The sequence below is a fragment of the Silene latifolia genome, chromosome 4 (assembly GCF_048544455.1).
Source record: "Silene latifolia isolate original U9 population chromosome 4, ASM4854445v1, whole genome shotgun sequence".
NCBI lineage: Eukaryota > Viridiplantae > Streptophyta > Magnoliopsida > Caryophyllales > Caryophyllaceae > Silene > Silene latifolia.
In genome coordinates, this window is record NC_133529.1 from 25632099 (window position 1) to 25651008 (window position 18910).

The 18910-nt window shown below is 39.8% G+C and overlaps 1 protein-coding gene and 1 long non-coding RNA gene across 2 annotated transcripts in view; one reads left to right on the top strand and one right to left on the bottom strand.

Annotated features, from left to right (window-relative positions):
* LOC141653303 (squamosa promoter-binding-like protein 6) overlaps positions 1-18910 on the top strand; it is a 167232-nt gene that overhangs the window by 95902 nt on the left and 52420 nt on the right. The gene's annotated exons all lie outside the window — the stretch shown is intronic.
* On the bottom strand, positions 15238-17760 carry LOC141652162 (uncharacterized). Its single transcript, XR_012546999.1, has 3 exons — positions 17643-17760; positions 17488-17548; positions 15238-15496 (listed from the first exon to the last, which is right to left on the bottom strand). It is a non-coding gene; the product is annotated as an uncharacterized LOC141652162 (long non-coding RNA).

Sequence of the window (18910 nt, forward strand, 5' to 3'; positions counted from 1 at the left end):
GCGGGGACGGGGGATGTTGTTGGATGGTGAACTTCGGGGACGAAGTTCCTTTTAGAGGGGAAGAGTAATGTCGCAAAAGAAAAATAATGCAATTATAACAATTCTTCTGTATTTTATGGTATGTTAAAGCATGTAAACAATTGCTTGAATAATTTCATACGTGTGTTTTATAGTTTCATATGTATGTTTGGTAACTTCATGATGGTTATAATGCATCTGAGTAAAGGATTTATAGCAACTGTCGAATGAAATAGCATGTTGTACACTCAGTTCTCGGTAATTATTTGCTAATTATTTGCTATGGGCTTGAGAATAAAATGTTATTGGTAAGCGGAGAGTCGTCTTTGGTAAGTTGTTGTGTGGTTGAGGTGATAGAGTGATATGAACCATGTATTGTTGTGAATCGATAGCTCACCGTTATTCTGCATGGTTGTTTTGGTAATTGTTGGCCAATGTTGAATGAAATTACAGTCTCGCAATCGTGTTGGTACATGTACGAGTAATTCGATGTAGTAGTATAAGTGATAATCGAGTTGATTGTATTGGTGTATGATATGTGTTCGGTGAGCTGAAAAGGAAGTTAATAGTTGTTGAGGTTTGAGTGTGTGACGTGTGTTAGGTGGTTGACGATGATGATGTTTGATAGACATACGTAGTGGGATAATATTTCATGATTTTGTTGACCTGTGTCGGGTAAACGGTGGTGTTGACTTGAGTTCTTTGTCGTGTGGTTCGGGAGAGGATGAGCCGAACTTCGGGGACGAAGTTCTTTTTAAGGGGAAAGACTGTAATACTCGTCCTTTTAGGGACCCGTTGACTGACGTTGACCGACCTTAGGGGCCTGTTGTAGTCTTTGGGGAATCGTACATGAGATGTCTTGTGTCATGTTAAGTTTTGGATGAGTGGTACTCGATCTAGTCGAGGCTACTCGACCGAGTAGCTTGAATACTCGATCGAGTAGGGGTCACTCGATCGAGTAAGTTAGTTACTCGATCGATTAGCGTCTTTACAGCAGGGATTTATAATCGTGTTTTGATAGAATCGCAAATTATTTCCGCCTCTCTTCTCTAAACCTAGATGTCGCCTTTCCTCATTCCCTTCACCATAATCCCTTCCTTTGGAGCCTTGGATGATGCTTATGCCTTGGGGGTAGATTGCGTGTGTCGGGTAGCGGTCTTGACGCCGGATAGCTATGCGTAGGTATGTCATCGTCATCATCATTGTCGTTGTCGTTTTCAGTTAGGGTTGTAGTAGTGGTAATGGATTATTGTACTGTTTGTATTGGTGTATTGCTTGCTTGGTTGATGTCATGTGGTTGAACATGAAATCGCTGCGGTTGGCTAAAGGTAGGTTCGCCTACTCAGTTTCTGTCGGTTGTCTAGTGTGTCGTTTGTTGTGTTGTTTGTGGCGTCGGTATGATTGGATTGATTGTGACGGTTTTTGGTTTATATTGTTAATTGTTGTTGTATAACTGCCTGTGATATTTGGGGCGCGTCCCTGGCTGAGTGGAGTCACTTGCGGGAGTGGCTTCACGCACTAGTTTCGCCCCCCGTGGAACCCGCCACGGGAGGGGATGTGCACATTAATGGGACAGGATTATCGCTCGGTATGATGAGCGGGGATTTTGGAAATGCAGTACACGGCCTCCCACCTCAGGGTGGTCCAAGTGGACGATCGGTGACGGTGATTGGTTGGAGTGGTTGTGGCTTGTGTGTGTGATTGGTTGTGTCTGTAGCATGTTGGCTGTTGATGTTGTGTCATACTTCAGTTACTGACCTTGTGTGGTTTGTTTTCTTGGTTGCTTCTGTTGTGTCTACCGTGATCCCTTATGGTGAGCAGTCGGTCTTACAAGTGATGTCTTGGAAGTTAGCCGGAGTCTGGGCAGGGAAGGGTCTTTCACAAGTTACGTCAAAGATAGTTCACATAAGGATGTTGAGTTGTACCTTTTGTTTTAGTAGTTTTGGTTTAATCACTTGTAATGATTTATAAATGTTCTTTTATCGACTTTTGATAATTACTTTCCTCGGGCAACCGAGAAGGTAATGCCTTTATATGCTAGGGAAGGTCTTGTTAAGGCTCCTTGGTATATGGGGGTGTGAAGGTGAACTTCGGGTACGAAGTTCCTTTTAAGAGGGGAAGAGTAATGTCGCGTGAGAAAAATGACAAAAATATCATGTTTTGAGTAGGTTGTTGGTAAAAGTTTGCTATGTTGTACTCCATTTTGTTAACTTAAAAGTTTGCGTGAAGGTAATATACGCAATTGTTAAGTAAACAAAGAAAATTGTTAAGTAATTTGAATTGCTAAATTGTTGTGCAATATAAGTGTTGTATAAATGCTTTAAATGAATGTTGAATCATTTGTTGAATAATTGACTGGTAATTTACTATACATTGGATGTTAATGATTAATCGTTGGATGAGTAGGTAGAGTGATTGTGCCAGATGGGTATGTTATATGTGGTGTATGGAGTTGGGCGGTGTTAAGTTTGGTTGGTAGAATGGAAGTAACAGTTGTGATAGTATGCTTTTTCGTATGTAGTACATGGTTGATGACTCGGTAGGAAGTTGTATTTGATTGTCATGCTCGTAGTGGTAGATGATGATGATGAGTAGTCAGCGTAAACAGATGGGTGGTATATGGAATGGTTAGGATTGCCCTTGTCGGGATAATTTGTCGTCAGTTACCATAGCTCATGTTACACCTTGGGTTGTGGAAGACGATGAATTGAACTTCGGCGACGAAGTTCTTTTTAAGGGGGGGAAGACTGTAATACCCGTCCTTTTAGGGACCCATTGACCGACCTTAAGAAACGTCTAGTCCTTGGAAGCCTTACTAGTTCAATCTTACGTCATAGTAACCTTCGAGTTTAGGAAGCTCGATCTAGCGGAGGCTACTCAATCGAGTAGCTCTGTGACTCGATCGAGTAGAGGTCACTCGATCGAGTAAGTCCCATACTCGATCGAGTAACTGGAGTTCAGCGGTAAAATATAAATCGTGAAGTCGTGAAACCAAAATCAGTTTTATTTCATTTCTCCTAAACCTAATCGTCGAGGCATTTCTCTCCTTCACCAATCTTCATCCTTTGGAGGCCTTTATGAGTTGAGACACCATGGGTATGGGAAGCATGGGTCGGGTAGCGGTCTTGTCCCTGGAATGCTAAGCATAGGTAAGTCATCATCATCATCGTCTTCCTTAGTTTTTTTATGGTTGTAGTAGTAGTAATAGGGTTTGTTGTAATGTTTGTAATAGGTGATAATGGTGGTTGCTTGTCGTCATATGGTCATATGCGGTGTTGTTGTGGATTGCGAAAGGTAGGTTTTCCTACTCAGTAATGTTGATTGTTTAGTATGCCGGTTGTGTGTTTAATTGGTTTTGGTGCTGTAGTTGGTAATTGTTGATGTTCTAGTTGGTTGTGGTTGTTTGCCTGTGGTTCGCGAGATGCGCCCTCCGCTGAGTGGAGTCACTTGCGGGAGTGGCTTCATGCCCTTGATTCGCCCCTTGTGGAACCCGCCACAAGAGGGGATGTGTACATTTAGGAACATGGGTTTGCACTCGGTAAAGATGAGCGGGGCTTAGGTGAAAACGGCTGAGTCCCCCCACTGGTGGTGTGGATTACTAGTTGCGGCCGTAATCTGGCAGGACTTGACCTTCGGGTAGTCAGTGGAGTGATGGGTGATTGGAAGTGGTGTTGGGTGTATGTATGTTGTAACTAGTGTTTGTGTGTTTCTTCAATTACTGACCTTGTGTGGTGTTTTTTGTGTTTCTTATTGTGTTCTGTCTGCCATGATCCAATACGGTGAGCAGTCGGTCTTAACAGGTGTTTGTGGAGCTTAGTTGGGTGCTGTGGAAGGACAAGTCTATCACGAGTCATGGCAGTGATATTATCACGTAGTTGATAGATGTTACCAGTTGTACCTTTTTCTTTGTTCAGTTAACTTGTAATAAACTTAATTGTTCTTTTATTGACGTTTGATATTTTTAATATTTCTCGGGCAACCGAGATGGTCACGCTCTTATCTGCTGGGGAAGGTCTTGTTAAGGCACCTTGGTATATGGAGATGTTACAGTTGCCATACCAAGCTATCATACTATGGTCTGTGGAGAGGTTCGTGCCAAACATGAGTCAGGTCTGTTCCTAGTCTATTCGCACGAGTAGTGAAAGCTCTTGATACAAACATGAGTAAGTATCGTGGTATGGTTGACGTCAATCGTTATCCATCTTTGGATGAAAATAGGAACTTGCACCGTCCAGACGGAACGATTGAACGAATTGGTTAAGTTAAGCCTAGGAAGGCTGGCTAAAACAACCTAAGAAGGTCGAGTAATGAAAACTGACAATTGTCTCATATAAACTATTCTCTAACCTTGTTCAAGTTTCACCCTAGGTAACACTAGACTTAGTGGTCGGACTCTCGAGGAGGTTTAGTTTTCGGTACTTGTCGTTAGGAGCACCTAGACCAAAACACAATTTATAACTTCACAAACAACTCTACAATTAGTATAGATGCAAGTAAAGGTCGGATCCCAAGGGACGGTAATTGAGATGAGATTTTCTATTGCAACTAGTGGTGTCTAAGGGTGTCACAATTTGGGGTTTGAAGTAGAAGATCACTAAACTAAATAGCAATGAAAGTAAACTAGCAAGATGATTAAAAAGGGATGTAAACAATTGATAAAAGGCACTAGGGTGTCATGGGGTCATAGGGGATTCATGGGAATTGATCATACAAACATATTCTCAAATTATAAGCAAGCAATTTTGGTTGTGATGGATCGAGTTAGTTTATATCTTACAATCCTAGGAAAGTTTGGGTCCCGGAGCCGAATCGATTAGATTGTACAACACCTACAAGTCGACTTAATCTTCCCTACTCAACTATATGCATGGTCTAATGAGACTCGAGTTGGTTTATGTCTTACAAGTCTCATTGAAAAGTTAGGTGATGGGTAAAAAAATGCAAGGATTCATAGGCTCGCCTTTCATCAAACATAACATGTGCATAAGTTGATATCACAACAAGCAAGCAAATAAACTATGAAAACATATTAAATTAAGCATGAATCGTCACCCATGTTGGTTTCCCCTAATTACCCATTAACCCTACCTAAGGAAACTACTCACTCATTATCATGTTAAACATGCTAGCAAGGTTGTCAATCATACCAACAAAGTAAAACATGATGAATAAATGAAAGTGATTAACAATAATTAAAAAGGGATTAAGAGAATTATACTTACTAATAATTCCAATAATAAAGCAAAGAATAATAGAAGTACTTGATGATAGATTGGAAGGTTGTCAATCTCCCAATAATAACTCAAATAATCTTCAATTACCAAAAAAAAAGGATGAACAAGAGAGAGATTAAGGAAATTAAACTTGTATTAAAACTTGATTAAATGTTGATTACAAGATTAAAGAGAGATTTGATTGATATTAACTACACTAGAGATTGCAAAGAAGAACATGCTAATTTAATTAGACTAATGGGGTATTTATAGTGGGGATTAGTTACATAAATTAGGGTTTACTAAGGGCTTAAATGACGATTAAGTCCTTGAGGAGTCGCCGGTCTCTAGGGAGACTCTGGTCTCCTTTTTGCCGGTCTTAGAAAAATATGCGCATCCTTCCTTGAAGCTTGTAGAAGACGAAATGGCTGTTAGAGAATCCGGGCGTCCAGGGCACGGGACGGGCGGATTCTGGTAATTCTGGACGGGCGTCCAGATGGGGAATACGGGCGGATTGGGCATGTTTTGGACGGTCGTCCACAGGGGGGAAGACGCTCGGATTGCGCCTCTTGGACGGGCGTCTTGTGGACAATCCGCTCGGATTGTCTTACAGCTTCTTTCTTTCTTCTTTTCTTCCTTTTTCTTCATAAAATCCTTGAGGATTTCCCCGGGATGCAAGGATCTTTTCTCATCATTGCCCATCTACTATAGTATGTACAAAAGCCTTCTAATCTTGTCTCCTCTTTGATGCTTGGTCATTGAATTCAATCAATTTAGCTTCATGTTGCCATGAAAATGCAAGGTTTGCACTCCTTTCCTACCAAGGAGACAAAACCTCAAAGAATATGCAAAACAAAGGACTAAAGATAATAAATGACCCAAATATGCACTAAAAAGCATGGGAATAAGGCTAATTCGAGGACTAAATATGCTCTAGTTATGGTCACATCAAATATCCCCAAACCGAACCTTTGCTCGTCCCGAGTAAAGAGGTGACAAAGACTAGGACCATTATTTAAACTAACTTAATAGCATAGCCGATATGAGACAATTAGCGGGTCTCACTCCGCCCCTTCAACTCACAACAAGACAACCATGAGGTAGGATGCCTTCTTGCAAGGCAAGGTGGGTCTTGCCAAAATGGCGACGCATCCAAACATTAAAGCACGCAAAAACAAGTAATGGATGCATCTACAAAAGAATAGCCACTTTCCTCATCTAAGTAGCGGAAATTATCTACAAGGGAAGCAATTCAAGGGTGCACACTCCTTCATAGATGCAATTTATTCAAACTACTAAGCCTAGAAGGATACCAATAAATCACCTCCAAATTGTGTCAAGCTAGGGTACATTTGTCCTCAATCGTTAAATGCTTTTGTCAAGAGTAGACTCCCTATGGTGTTAGAAACATTGGAGGATCGCGGAATTCCCCCTCTTGCCTAGACAAGAAGAAAGGTCGTCCCCTCTCTACCATGCACAAAAATGGATACGATGGATAAAGGTATCAATAGTATTTGAGTTTCATTTTGGGAGTTTGCTTTGTTGTTGTTTTTCCCCCCAATTTCTTATGGCATATAACATTTGAGAACACTTTCTTTTGCCATTTCTTTGATGTTTGGCATTTCAATACTTGACAACTTTTCAACTTTTCTTTGCATTTCTTTTGAACATTTTCAAAGTCACCCCATATGTAGTGAGGGTGCCTTATATTTGAAGCTTTAGGAGTCTATTTTTGCTCCTCTTTTCATTTGATGCAATTGCAAACTTTTTCACTTTCTTTTCATTTCTTTGAACTCAAATCAATTTCTTTTTGTGCCCATTCCCTTTGATGACAAAAATGTGGTAGAACATGGATGATGGATGCATGGTTTCAAGGGTCACCTTGGAATAAACGGTAGCCAAGGAGTTATCACACCACAAGGTACTCTTGACTAGGCCTTAATCCATGGGTCAAAGGATACTAGCATGACACATCCTAGGGTGTTTTACAAGTATTCTAACAAGCAAAGTCTTAAGAAGAAAAAGCATCTACTAGGGCCTATATACACTTGTCAAGCTTCCCAAGTAGACGGTTTCAAAAAAATTTCTAACAGGCAACTACATGCCATGATGCAACTAGCATATAAACATCCTAATGCAAATGATTCTACCAACTAATATGCCATATAAACTAAATGCAAGTCCTAAGTTCACATTGTTAAACCGCATCAATCAAAATAAAGCCACATAGTCATTAACATAAGGAGAAAAAAGGAGATTGGAAAGATCATACCATGCGGTCTTCAATATCCTCATGTCTCGGATGTGGCGTAGTCATTCAATGTGAACAAGGATAGAACAAATACAATATATAAAAGTCTACACTACAAAGGAAATGAACTTGTTTTTGGATTTTCAATTTTTTCAATTTTTTTTTTTTTTGATTTTTTCGAAACTTTTTGATTTTTTTGGGTTTTTGAATAAAAGTTAAGTTAGAATTCCCCATCCCCACACTAATATGGGCATTGTCCTCAATGGCCAAAATGATGGGAAATTATGCAAGTATGATGCATGAATTCTACACTAAATGCAAGCTATACTAATCTACACTACATGATGCATGGTTTTTTTGTTTATGACGGAGAGCGTAATTTAGATTACCTCCTGTTGCGTATGCATGTACTTCTCCAAACCGAGATAGACATTACTTCTAATGTTCTAAAGTTGGGGGTAGTTCATGCACACAAGATGCAATGCATGAAACTAAATTGTCATTTTGGATTTTCAAAAGCGGGAACAATGAAATAAGGACACCTCAATGGGACCGAGGTGTTAGTCCTCTAAGTTGCTAGGACTCTCCAACTAAAGACAAATTCAAATATTGTACAAGTTAACAAAACATAAACTTCTTTCATGAAAATTGAAAATAAAGAGAAGAGATAAGGAAACTTCACTTAAGCTTGAGATGGGTGCCTCACGCCCGCTCCATCTAGCTATGAAGAGATCCTCTAGAGATCGCCGTCATCTCCCTCTAGATCACTATCCCATATTTCCTTGGATGCATCACTTCTATTCGGGTCCATGAACTCATCCTCTTCGCTACCAAGCTCCATCGTGTCCCCACCGCAAGATTTGTCGCTCCCTTCCTCTTGTCGCCCGTTTGCCCCTTCATTTGCCTTCTCCGAATTGGGGAAGAGTATATCCAATTGTGCCCAAGAGGGAAATTCTCCCTCCTCACTAATCTTCCCCCATTGAATCATATCGTGGTATTGAGGGTATAGTGCATAATAATTGTCCATGGTAGCTTCATATTGTCGGAAGTGCAAATCTTGTAGAATTCCCGTTACAAAGTCATCACGGGGAAGGGTAAAGGGGTTGGGTTGGTTGTACGGTTGATATGGGAAAGGGTAGGGAGGTACTTTGATTTTCTCATCTTGTGGTTGTTGCTCTTGTTGTTGTTGTTGGGGATTTGGAGGTGGTGGTGCTTGCCTTGCTTGGGTTGGGTTTGGAGGGATGAGGTAGGATGGGATTGGTGATAAAGGTCCCCTTCTTGGTGAGATTCTTGGTAGTCCGGTCATTGGTAGGTAGATTGGATCACTTCCTTTTGTTATCCACTTGACCCTTTTATCAACCCTCTCAAGGGTTATCCAATGATGATGAACAAGAATAAGGTCTTCATTTATCCTTGTATTTCTGGAAAGAGGAGCATACTCATTATTCTCATTGAATTTCGGATTGAAATGCTTTGCAATCTTTGTAATGAGCCCTCCATTAACAATGTGTTTCATCCCATCATCATCACGGTTCCTAAACTTTGCCCATTTTTCGAGTAGCACAAGAGGCGCATTAAAGTGGTACCCACCCCTTCCTTGGATATTGAGATAAGACTCTATGAACACAAGGTCAAGTTCGTTCACTATTGCCGGGTCTCGGCGAGCAAGTAGAGTCTTAGGGAAAGGAACCGGTAAGTAAGTCTCAAAATAGAATTTTGAATGTGGAAAGCTAGACACTCCTTGATGTACATTAAATCTCGGCCGGTCATGGCCCGCCATAGGGGTGCAACACTATATCTCTTCGGTTTTGATGTCCGGGTAGGCGAGACATCGAGACCAAGCACATTAGCAAATTTCACTAAAGTCATCATTCTTGAAACACTCTCCAACCTAAATTATATGCATATCGTTCTATTCAAGGTTTTGATTTTCAAGAAGCTTAAAAATTCAAGCACAAGGGATCGGTAAGTTTGCTCGTGCATGTGGAAAAAGGTAGAGAGACCAAACAATTCAAAAAGAGCTTCCATTTGGTGATAAATCCCAAGTTTCCTTAAAGTTCTATGACATAAAAACTTAGTAGGGAGAATGTTCTTACGAAGAAGCTGGTGAAAAACGAGCCTTTGCACATCATTGACGAATTCAACATTTGAGAAGTCATCAAGCCTTGTAAGATCCACAATTTCTTCATGCTCCCTTCTTAAGGTGTTGATGTGGGAGGTAGAAGAGCTTCCTCTTACCCTTGGTCTTCTTCTATCCCTAAAGGAAGATCCCTTTGGTGCCATTCTTTGATTGTTGAGCTGGAATTTTTGATTTGTTAAAGTATAAAGATGCTCTTTGTGGATTGAATGTTGCTTTTGAAACCCTAGAAATTTGGGGCTTTTTGATTTTGTGGAATGAAAGAGTGTTTGGGATATGCTTTGGAGTCACAATGAGGTGGGTTTTTATAATACAAGTGGAAGGAAGGGTGATGTGTCACAAATTGTGTGGTGGGGTGAATTAAAATAAGGAAAAATCGGGATTGAATAACGCAGAAAGACGAGTGGACTCGGGCACAAGACGCTCGGATTCTGTCATTTTGGGACGAGCGGATTCTAGGGAAGACGCTCGGATTCTCTTCTGACTAATTTTTGCAAAAATTTGACGCAAAGATAAGACGAGCGGATCGAGCATAAGACGAGCGTCTTTTCCGGAGCGAGACGAGCGTATTTTCTCAAAGACGGGCGGATTCTGTGACAGGAACTTTTCTTAAAATGCACTGGCAAAAAGACGAGCGGATTCGTCTTCAGACGCTCGGATTGTAGCAGGACGAGCGGATTCTCAGAAATGTGGACGTCTTTGTTCAATCTGAGTGGATTCTCTCTTTGGACGCTCGGGTTCCTTGCTGCGGATTTCTTTTGATTTCCTTGATTCCGATAAAAGCTTCCCCACACTTGAAAATTGGTTCCTTCCTTCATTCAAAATTCATTAGTGACCCTCCCTCACTTACTCTCATGGAAAGAATTTATGTTTATGATAAAAGGAAATGCAACAAAATTATAAATACAAGGAGGGTTAGTATATTTACAAGTGGTGGTTTAGGGAGGACTCCACCAAACTCTCCCTTTGATGATTCTTTCAAGGATGAGGAGGCCCGAGGTAGGTGACCTCGACCTCTCCAATAAACGCTCCCTCATAGTATGGCTTCAATCTTTGACCATTGACCTTGAATTTGCTTCCATCTTCCGCCTTGATTTCAAAATCCCCATATTTTCCAATTTCGGTGATCACATATGGACCCATCCATCTAGAGTTCAACTTTCCCGGAAAGAGTCGATAGCGGGAATTGAATAGAAGGACTTTATCCCCTTTGTGCAAGGCTTTTTGCTTAATCCTCTTGTCATGGAGCAATCTTGTCCTTTCCTTGTAGATCTTGGCATTCTCATAAGATTGTAGTCGGAATTCCTCCAACTCTTGAATTTGAATCATCCTCTTTTGACCACTTAATTTGAGATCAAGGTTAAGTGCTCGGATTGCCCAAAAAGCTTTGTACTCCAATTCGATTGGCAAGTGGCATGCTTTTCCATAGACAAGCTTGTAAGGGGAGACTCATATGGGAGTCTTATAGGCCGTCCTATAAGCCTAAAGAGCGTCATCAAGTTTTGTGCTCCAATCCTTTCGGGTCTTGTTCACCACTTTCTCAAGAATTTGCTTGATCTCTCTATTCGAAACTTCAACTTGACCGCTTGTTTGAGGGTGGTATCCCAAGCCGGTTCTATGTTGAACACCATACTTGGTCAAAAGAGATGCGAGCTTCTTTTCATGAAAATGTGTTCCTCCATCACTTATGATTGCTCTAGAAACTCCAAATCTTGGGAAGATTATTTTCTTGAAGAGCTTGGTGACCGTTTTTGCATCATAGTTTGGAGTGGCAATTGCCTCCACCCACTTTAAGACGTAATCTACGGCCACAAGGATATACTTATTCCCATTGGATGTCACAAACGGACCTTGGTAGTCGATCCCCCAAACATCGAAGATCTCCACCTCTAGTATGCCCCTTTGTGGCATTTCATTCCTCCAAGAGATATTCCCCGTTCTTTGACAAGCATCACAATGAATGATGAATTCCCTCATGTCTTGGAACATTGTAGGCCAATAGAAGCCCGATTGAAGAATTTTTGCAATGGTTATCCTTGCTCCATGGTGCCCACCATAGGGTGATGAGTGACATCCTTCCAAGATTCCTTGGACTTACCATTGAGGGATGCATCTCCGGTAGAGCCCATCACTACACTCTTTGTAGAGGTTTGGGTCATCCCAAAAGTACCTCTTTACTTCGAATAAGAACCTCTTCCTTTGGTTGTAGTTCAAATTTGGAGGGAGTACTCTTCCAACGATATAGTTGGCATAATCGGCAAACCATGGGGTGATGTGCCTTTCAAGTTGTGTTTGAATGGCCATCAAGATATCGTCGGGAAATGAGTCATTGATCGGCGTTTCTCCTTATTCATCATGAAACCGGATCCTTGACAAGTGATCCGCCACTACATTTTCGGCTCCTTTCTTGTCTCTTATCTCCAAGTCGAATTCTTGAAGAAGAAAAATCCATCTCAACAACCTTGGTTTTGCCTCCTTCTTTATCAAGAGATGTCGGACAGCACGGTGATCCGAAAAGACAATCACCTTGGATCCAAGTAAGTAGGAACGGAATTTGTCCAAAGCATAGACAATGCCAAGAAGCTCTTTCTCGGTGGTATCATAGTTCACTTGGGAGGGATCAAGAGTCTTGCTTATATAATAGATGGAATGAAGAGCTCTTCCTACCCGTTGGCCAAGAACCGCTCCAACGGCGTAGTTACTAGCATCACACATAATCTCGAACGGTAGTTCCCAATTTGGAGGTTGAATGATCGGTGCCGAGATTAGTGCTTCCTTGATTCTATTAAAGGCTTCAACACACTCATCAGTGAAATGGAATTGGGCATCTTTAAGTAAGAGTTGAGTGAGGGGTTTCGCTATTTTTGAAAAATCTTTTATGAAACGGCGATAGAAACCCGCGTGACCGAGAAAACTTCTCACCCCTCTAACATTCACGGGAGGTGGGAGTTTCTCTATCACCTCAACCTTAGCTTTATCGACCTCGATGCCCTTTTCCGAAATTAAATGACCCAAAATAATTCCTTCATTGACCATGAAGTGACACTTTTCCCAATATAAAACAAGACTAACATCTTCACATTTTTGCAATACAAGAGAAAGATTATGCAAACATGAGTCAAAGTCCTTTCCATAAACGCTAAAATCATCCATAAAAACTTCCATTATGGTCTCTAGGTAGTCGGAGAAGACACTCATCATGCATCTTTGGAAAGTGGCGGGGGCATTACATAAGCCAAAAGGTATCCTCCTATATGCAAAAGTACCATAAGGACATGTGAAGGTGGTCTTATGTTGGTCATCCGGGTGTATAGGGATTTGAAAGAATCCCGAATACCCGTCAAGTTAACAAAAGAATTTGTTGGAGGCTAACCTCTCAAGCATTTGGTCAATGAATGGTAGGGGGAAATGATCCTTTCTTGTTGCGGAATTCAATTTTCGATAGTCAATACACATACGCCAACCGGTGATCTTCCTTGTGGGTAGTAACTCATTCTTTTCGTTTGTCACCACCGTGGTACCTCCTTTCTTAGGTACCACTTGAATGGGGCTAACCCACAAAGAGTCCGATATGGGATATATGATTCCCGCATCAAGTAATTTAATAACCTCTCCTTTGATAACTTCTTGGATGTGGGGGTTTAATCTTCTTTGAGGTTGAATGGTAGGTCTATGGTCCTCCTCTAGATGAATTCTATGCATGCAAAAGTTGGGACTTATCCCCTTAAGGTCATCTAGACTATAACCTATAGCCTTCTCATGTTGTTTCAACACATCAAGCAATTTTTCTAATTGGTTTTCATCAAGTCTATCATTAACAATCACGGGTTTGGTCTTTGATTCATCAAGGTAAGCATATTTCAAATTTGGGGGAAGGGGTTTTAGAGTAGGGGCTTGTACCTCACTTTCCTCCTTTGAAGGTTCATTGAGAATTTGCTCCATCTCCATTAGACATTCCATTCTCATTGCATATTCAACTTGTTCTTCATCAACCTCATCACATTCGAATTCCATGACGAATTCCTCTTGCTCTTGAGCTTGTAGGATGTTTTCTAGGATGGATTTCTCATCTTCTATAGGTTGACATGCTTCCACAAGGATTTTATGTACTAATTCGGATTGTGCATGAGTAAGTTCTTTGTTAGCTAGAGCGGCTTCAAAAAGATCTACCTCCAATTCCCAATACATATTTTTAGCCTCACTTGCTTCCAAGGCTTCCAATGCTTGCATGGGATCTTTGAAGAAAGGTATACTTAAGTGGTCCTCTACAAAACAATCTATAAGGTCCATCTTGCAAAATATCGAACAACTTGAAAATAGTTAGAACAAACCTTGAGGAGTTTTACTTCCTCAAGGCAAAGAAAGACACAACTAGTAACAATGTAAGAAAATCTAAATCAAGTTAACACCGTCCCCGGCAACGGCGCCATTTTTTGGTCGGACTCTCGAGGAGGTTTAGTTTTCGGTACTTGTCGTTAGGAGCACCTAGACCAAAACACAATTTATAACTTCACAAACAACTCTACAATTAGTAAAGAGGCAAGTAAAGGTCGGATCCCAAGGGACAGGAATTGAGATGAAATTTTCTATTGCAACTAGTGGTGTCTAAGGGTGTCACAATTTGGGGTTTGAAGTAGAAGATCACTAAACTAAATAGCAACGAAAGTAAAGTAGCAAGATGATTAAAAAGGGATGTAAACAATTGATAAAAGGCACTAGGGTGTCATGGGGTCATAGGGGATTCATGGGAATTGATCATACAAACATATTCTCAAATTATAAGCAAGCAATTATTGTTGTGATGGATCGAGTTGGTTTATATCTTACAATCCTAGGAAAGTTTGGGTCCCGGAGCCGAATCGATTAGATTGTACAACACCTACAAGTCGACTTAATCTTCCCTACTCAACTATATGCATGGTCTAATGAGACTCGAGTTGGTTTATGTCTAACAAGTCTCATTGAAAAGATAGGTGATGGGTAAAAAAATGCAAGGATTCATAGTCTCGCATTTCATCAAACATAACATGTGCATAAGTTGAGATCACAACAAGCAAGCAAATAAACTATGAAAACATATTAAATTAAGCATGAATCATCCCCCATGTTGGTTTCCCCTAATTACCCATTAACCCTAGCTAAGGAAACTACTCACTCATTATCATGTTGAACATGCTAGCAAGGTTGTCAATCATACCAACAAAGTAAAACATGATGAATAAAAGAAAGTGATTAACAATAATTAAAAAGGGATTAAGAGAATTATACCTACTAATGATTCCAATAATAAAGCAAATAATAATAGAAGTACTTGATGATAGATTGGAAGGTTGTCAATCTCCTAATAATAACCCAAATAATCTTCAATTACCCAAAACAAAGGATGAACAAGAGAGAGATTAAGGAAATGAAACTTGTATTAAAACTTGATTAAATGTTGATTACAAGATTAAAGAGAGATTTGATTGATATTAACTACACTAGAGATTGCTAAGAAGAACATGCTAATTTAATTAGACTAATGGGGTATTTATAGTGGGGATTAGTTACATAAATTAGGGTTTACTAAGGGCTTAAATGACGATTAAGTTGTGACACCCCGCGATAACGCGGAAATATAACTAATAAATTAAAGCGGAATTTTGTGAGATTTTAAAAACTTTTAAGTTACTAGTTAAAGATTAAAACGCGGGTGCCGAAAACTAAATGAAACAAATACTAAAATAGACAAATATAGGTTATTACAACCCAAGTCTAGAAAGCGGGGAAAAGATATCCCACGAATAAACAAATAAAAGGTTTCTAAATTAGAAACTAAGGTCCAAGGGTTTAGTTCTCGCTAGCCCACACGTCTTCCCCACGTAAGCATCTTCAAACCTGTCATTCATGTAAACATGAACGCACATCGGTGGGGAGTAACTCAAGGTTCTCCCAGCCACAATATGTCGAAATGCAGGTAACAAACAACATTTAATCAAACATGTTAATCATGCAACATATACGACCAATAAAGAATAAGGAGATATGATGAACAATCATGGTGAAACAGGTATAATACTTTCTTAATAGATAGGCATGATATATGAGGATGAATGTACAATCAAGGAATAGAATCACCAAGACAACCCACTCATGTGGACACGACTCAACAAGTGTAAGACATATACTTAGTATGAACTCAAACAAGACACCCCCCTAGACTCCAACCTCTTGGTAGGACGACGATCATAATACGGTCCTAGTCTAAACCTGGCCAGACTCTCGGGATGGACGACACCCGATTCGACAAACGATACCAAATCGTATCCAAGACTCGAAATGTGGTACACCTAACCGTGCCCGATAGTCGAGTAACCTCAAGCGGAACCTTGTCACCTAACCGTGACCCCCGGTCCGAAGAGGCGGAAGGAAAAATAGCCCAACTCGGAAACAATGGCACCTAACCGTGACCCAATGTCCGAGGGCAAATAAATGAGGAATGTCAAGTAGTCACACAATGTAAAATGTCACACTTGAGTCACAAATAACCCATTAACAATAAATGTCTCATCTTTGGTCTTATGCAAATAAATATTTCATTTTATAATTTATCATGCCGGTTAAATAAAACATAATGAGTGACAATGAATAAGTTACGTTATGTGAAATTACGGAATAAAATGTGAACCGGCGTATGTGACTCATTCATGAGCCCACTAAACAACTATGAGGTTGGCCCGACACATAAAGCATGTCAAGCCCAACAATGGAAACATGTGAGATCTAGCAAACTAATCATATAAGGCCCAAATAAACAAACATGACAAGCCCAATTATAAAATCATGACAAGCCCTATTAGAATGCCACACTACACCTATATGGCCCAAAAACGTATAATATAGAACAAGCCCGATTTGACACATTACTAAGTAATGAGACGAGTACATGAGCACATTTGAGACGGTAATTTAGATAATTAAATAATGGGGTTCTAGAATTATAAAACATGAAATGGGGATATATAAATGAACAATGCTTTAACGGGTTGCATTTTATAAAACACAAGACGGAAATTTAATTAATTCAAACCTACCAAATTGCGCCCAAAACAACTCGAAATACAACCTAAAGACGTCATTTGAGCAACCAAGATTCCGACCCCATACAAACCCGGTTATTACCCAAAGCGGCCACCACTCAGACCACCAACTACCGCCCTCACAATTACTCCCCCACGGCTAACACCCAGCCTATGAAACAGTCCACATACTCGCCCTTAAAGCAACCCAAACAACCACCCAACAAATCACCCAAAACCAGCAGCTACACCCGCCTGTACAATCCCAACATCCACCAAACACACCACCGAAGCCGACCCTAAAGCAACCCACAAACCAGGTTACCCAACACCCGACCAAATCAAAACCCGCACCCCCATGAACAGCCTGTAACACGGCTTCAAAACAGAGCCCAAACAGGTCGCATCATGTCTAACATGACCGCCCTTCACACCCGTCCCAAAACAGGGGAGACATGCCAATTTACACAGCTCAAAGTCCGGTCCTAGAAGTCCGTGCCCGACCCGACTCAAGACTGCCCACAACCACCATAGACCATCCCAACACCGAGTATAAAAACAGTCCAATTCCCACTCGAAAACCGTCTTGCACGGCTCCAAAAACGCAACTCAAAACAGACTATATCAACTCACTTTGAGACGACTTTTCACAGGCGAGGTTAAGATGGAAATTAAGCACAACTAATTCATAAATAACCACAACTACACATTAACAACAATTAAAGAATAAAACTTTACGAAAAAGGAGTGTAAAAACCGAGTTGAAAGGGAGGAATATCGACTCATTGTCGAGTAACCTATCACCGTTACCTTATCCTCGCGAATTCCAGAGTAAGAACGTCCAAAACACGAGCCTAACCTCAGTCTTCAACTAAAAGGGAAGAAAAACGAGTAGAAAGGGTCACAAAACCGAGTTTATAAAAGATGCCCACTTCGAAAGATTGACAAAATTAAGACTTTCTTACCTAGAAATGAGGAGGAAGAAGAGAGGAAGCCAAAGGTATAAAAATGGTGAAGTTTGGTTGAGAAATGGAGAAGGGATCTATGGTTGAGGATGACGGAAATGGGTAGTTGTGTATGGAGTTGTTGTTCTTTGTTTGTTCTTTGCGTGAAAGAGGAAGAGGACGAATGAAGAAGTAGAGGGAGGTGGGTCACGGTTCTTACACAAACAACAATAATAATATTAGTAATAATAATAATATATAATAATACATATAATAATAATAATAATAGTAGATATTTTGAATGTGTTGTTGGTTTTTAATTGGTCCAGATTAAAGTAGGTATAACATGAAATGTGACGGTCTAAAGTTTAGACGGAAATTAAGACGGAGATTAAGATTATTACAGTCATTATTATTATCCGACCAAAAATACGTATACATATATTATTATATAAATTGTGCCTTAAAAATATAATTTAATCGTACGTATTTTTATAAAAATGAGCTTTTATATAATACGTTTATAAAAATCTTGTTTGACATAAAATTAATTAAATTGAACAATTCAAAAATATTTAATAAAGTAATTCAAATGGCTTAATAAATTTTAAATGTCAAAATGGGAAATTCGCGGGTGTTACAATCACCCCACCTTTTTAAAAGTTTCGTCCTCGAAACTTGAAAGTAGAAATGAAAGGTTATATAAAACAAAACTGGAACTTTGGAATTGGTAACCAAAACATTTAAAAGGTTACTTATCGTAAGAATTAAAAGTTCTTTCAAAAGTTTCAAATAAAATTTTCGACAGAACCATATCCTCATCAAAGGAACGAAAATGTTCTCGTTACGTATTCAAGAACCTCACATTCCAAATCAAAGATAAGGTAAAAAGGCAAATCATTTGTATAAATCAAAATCTCAAAACTCTTTCAAAAACATTAATGAAGAGTTTTCAAAAGTATAAGTCTCATTCATAGAACGAAATTGTTCTTGTCGTGCACACAAGAACGCCAACTTTCCAAGTCAAAGACAAATTTAAAACAAAAATCATTCGCCGACAAGCGTAGAACAAGTTATCAAACGTCTCCAATAACGAGTTCTAACATCCGATCAACGTTAAAATCAAAAGAGAATGGCAATCCACTCAAATTTTCCTTTGCAAAAGTCCAAATAGAAATGAAGATTTCACTTATAAACTCAAAAAGGAATCAAGTTCCTGAAACATAACATTACACTTTGACAAAGAAATCATAAATAGGTCAAAGTTAACAGAAATTGGATAAAATTTA